This window comes from Sinocyclocheilus rhinocerous, unplaced genomic scaffold (genome assembly GCF_001515625.1).
Source record: "Sinocyclocheilus rhinocerous isolate Xijiao unplaced genomic scaffold, SAMN03320098_v1.1 scaffold2337, whole genome shotgun sequence".
Lineage (NCBI taxonomy): Eukaryota > Metazoa > Chordata > Actinopteri > Cypriniformes > Cyprinidae > Sinocyclocheilus > Sinocyclocheilus rhinocerous.
Genome location: NW_015641043.1, coordinates 30,348 through 34,873, shown reverse-complemented (window position 1 = coordinate 34,873; position 4,526 = coordinate 30,348).

Sequence of the window (4,526 nt, the reverse complement as noted above, 5' to 3'; positions counted from 1 at the left end):
TGCTATATATACATACATACATACATATATATATTTATATATACTTATGTATACTTACAAAGCCAAATATGCACCGTGCTGTGGCTCTTGAAAGAGCCTTTGGGTGTATGCAGCAGCTATTGACACATAAACAAGGACAGAAAAAAAGAGAGGAGAAAGTGAGAAAAAGAAAAGGCATCACTGAATTTAAGTCAGATATTGCATTTGTCTGTACAAATTGAAATGTATTGATTGTTCATCAATGATTATTAACTAATCAGTATTTTAAGAACATGGAAAATCAGACATGCAGGATTGTTAACTTACAATAATCAGATGACAGTCGACACTTAAAAAGAGAAAGCAAATAATTGTCCATGGTATAAACCATTAAATTAATAAAAGTAGTGATTTATGACTATACAATATCTGAAAATGCACCAAAAAAAGCATATTACGTCACAAAACAACATTTTCACAATTGAAAATAATTATAATTTAACTTTTTTTTGTTATATAAAAAGCGCAATAATAATAATAATAATAATAATAATAATAATAATAATAATAATAATAATAATAATAATAATAATAATAATAATAATAATAATAATAATAATAATAATAATAATAATAATAATAATAATAATAATAATAATTATTATTATTATTATCGCACACGGGTAGGCTACACAGGCTTATGAATCTGTCTCTCACTCGTGAAGTTCACGCGCTTTTGAGAGAGCGCTCGTGCGAAATCAGCCAAATCTGTGAGAGAGCGCTGCCTCAGAGTAAAAATATTATTAATAGTAATTGGAAAATTATTTTGTTTTTTAACGTTACCTTCCTTTACCAACATGAATCTAAAACGAAATGGGTTTTCTCAATTCTAGTAGATTTCTGCTCAGTATATCGCTGACAAATGGCGTCAGATGTAGTTTAACGGCATTAACGGTAATTCGCGGTGCGAGTGTACCGTACGGGGAGGAAAACAGGCAGGAAACCCATTGTTTATGTGAACAGTAGAACTAGACGTGGTATTTTTAAAAGACAATCCGTGAATTTTATACTTATGTATACAAAAATACTTTACCTCAGGAAAACTCACAGTCCGGCGATGACCTCTCATTCAAAAGGTAGTCCGGCTGTGCGCGCGATGGGCAAGTACCCCGGCTTAAATACCCTCTGGTTCTTTCGCGGGCTTTGCACGTGAGGTGTAAAATAAACGTTTATTTATTGATTTATTTATTTATTAATTTAATAAATTATTTATTTAGTTTTTTTTTTTTTTTTGGAGAACTGATGTTTTTTAGCTTGTGATTTTTGAATACTGTGATTATTGAAACTGAGAGTCCAATACTGCAGCATTTCCTTGAAGGTTTTTTTTGTTGTTGTTGGAAACAAACTTTTTTCCCCATGAACTAATAAGTTGACGCTACATTAGAGCAGTGTTTCCCAACCGGGGTGCCGTCTGTCGACTACCTGAAAAACTAAAAAGCAATTTATTTAATTCGAAGGTCTGTCGTTATTTATTTATTTGTGCTATCGTTATTCATTTTTTTATTTGTTCTTATTTTATTACTGACTGCTTACTTGTCATTTTTTATTCAATTCAAAGTTTGAAATCAAGCTATCGTGCTACTGCACCAAAATTACCCCACTGTAAAATAAAAAAAACACCGAGTGAGCAAAAATTTGTGAGATTCGGAAGGTTGTGAGGTTCGGAAACACTGCATTAGAGGACTGTTTAAGTGTGAACAGTGTGATTCATTGTGAAAACTGAACTATTTTTGTTATAATTGAACAATATATTCATTACAATTTCACAGCTACACCTTTGAATGGCATGATTTTCTTACTTTGTGTTGACATTTTTTGCATGTAATTGGTGGTTTCAGTTATCCTGGTTAGAAGCTGGAAATTAATCCAAATTTTTAATTCTAATTGGTAGGTTGAATTCTACCTGGCGCCCGAATTGGTAATATAATATTGTAAGGAATTAATCTTTAAGTTAAAATTCCTATTTTTGGGTGTGCTACCGTTACAAACTTAGTAATGTAATGTAAAAAGAATAAACATTACAATTAGAGATTAAATTGAAATCTAAAGATAACGCTAATACACATTAAATATACGTAGTCACGCTATGCTGATGTTGTTAACGTTAACCATTTGAGAACAAAGTATAACAATAATAGTAATTTGCAGTTTGATGTGATCTGAGCTAACTTCGCGATAGTTAGATTTAATCACCATTGGTAGAGCGATTTATTGTAGAACTTTGTCACCATCTCTGTTTGAAACCTGCAATTGCAGTTATTTGCGGAATTATCTTCTTTACGTGGGTTGTGCGCCGACACGGCTCTTCAGCGCCGATGAGCACTCTTCGTGTGATATTGATTTACTATATGAAATTATATAAATACATTTTCTGTCCCTATATCTTAAATTTTGTGATCATTCTAAATGCATTTTAACAGACTGAATCATGCGGTTAAAGAACGCACTCTAAATGCGCACGCGCACTAGTCTAATCTACTAGACTTCACGGCACTCTGTAGGAGTGTCTTGTTTGGTTTTTGGCAAAATACTGGTAATGTCAAATCGCACATCGTTAAAACAACAATTACGATATTATCGCAGATGATATAGGCCTATATCGCACACCCTGCACCACTGTCTTTTTGGCTAATTTGTGCAAAACCTTTTGCTAAACTGTCGAAGCTTTATTTTAACCACCAGTGCAACAATGAAAGTATTTACCTTACCTATACATGCTTGCGAAGGGTTGATGTCGAGATTTTATAAGCTGCTAGTTTGGTCTCCCTAGGCAAACACAGCTTACACTGCATAATAGAGCATAAATATGGCCAGGGGTTCACTTCATTTCCTTCGAGTTCAACTTCAGCAGAATACGACGGGGTTTCGTTTTCAGCTGTGTCTGCACCACTAATGCCTGTCTTGTCCGTCTGCATCTTTCTTGTGATTTTAGCCAGTTTGCTCTCCTGCCCATTATTTACTACAGTAGCTTCCAGGGAGCGATTTTTTATTTTTATTTTTTTTTACTCCGTAATTAATGTGTTTTAAAATGTAGCGAAGTACAATACTTCAAACTAAATATACTTAAGTAAAAGAAAATTACAGATTTTAAAAATTACTTAAAAAAAAGTAGAAGTACACCAAAAAGCTACTCAATCACAGTAACGCGAGTAAATGTAATTCGTTACTTTCCACCTCTGCATGTATGTGAATAAAGTTGGATATAACGTGTATCAGAAAATGTTGTTCGTCTACCTCAGAAGGTCAAACTAAATAGTATACATGCCATTTTGTTATTTGTTTTATAACGGTGACAACTGTTGCATCCTTATTACCTGACTCGCATGACTGAATACAGTTTGAAAGACCTGCATAATTTTGTTAAAAGCAATAAACTTAAAATGGAAAAAAGTATAGTTCATGTTAAATAAATTTGTTTGTCATAAAATAACTTGAGTAATAATTGAGCTTGACAGATGCATTCAAAAGATACAGTATATATCATTACAACAAACTACTTCCATACTGATTTTTGTTAGATAATAGCTTGTCCAAAAATTCTCTCTCCAAGGAAAACTGGATGATTCTTTAATGGGACACCAAATGCTAAAAGTGCAACTACAAACAAATCAAAATCATAAACAATTACAGAATCTCATGTAAAAAGTTCTCGGTTGCTGTTTTTTTTTTATTTTTATTTTTTTATGACAACTGTGGATAATACCAAGCTACCACATTTTTCTTGCAGCAATAATAGTCAACTATGATATATTTTTGTGGAAATTATGGTACATTGTGGTAAGGAAGGATTATTGGAAAGGCAGCAAGACAGCAGGTTGCCTCTTACTAGGCCACGTCTTGACACACACACACACCACATAAAGCCCAATAGGGGTTCCATAATTCCGTCCCCAAATTTCGCAGAAGTGCAATCCAATTCGTACTTAGACCTGTTGCAGCTGCCAAATTTCCTAACGCAACACGTTTGGATACACACCGCCTCTCTCACACACACAGACGTGTAGTGTTTGGAGAGTAAAGCATCCTTGATAACTGGCTGCCAACACACACTGAGATCAAACAACCAACCCTTCAAATTCCTGGCTGATATTCATACTCGCACCCGCTCGAAAATCTCACAAGCCCTGCGAGACCGCGAGAAGACATGAAGACTGTACACTTAGAATTGAGTACATCAATCATTCTCAGCACTTTCTCTCACACACACGCACGTTGAAATACAGTGAGCAGATTAAAACTATTAGACCGTCGCAATGAAAGAGATGAAACTAAACAAGACGGCGCACAGTGCCCACAAGAAGAAAGGTACAGACAGGTAATTAAATGGGTAAAATGAGAGGAGGAAAGGATGGAGAGCAAGAGAGAGGAGGACAGATGGCATTCCACTGAGAGGACTAAAGAGGGTGAGAAAGAAGGAGGGAGAGAGATGAGTAATTATGAGTTTCACAGCTTGATACAATTTCTAATTACTTCACAACATCCATAGC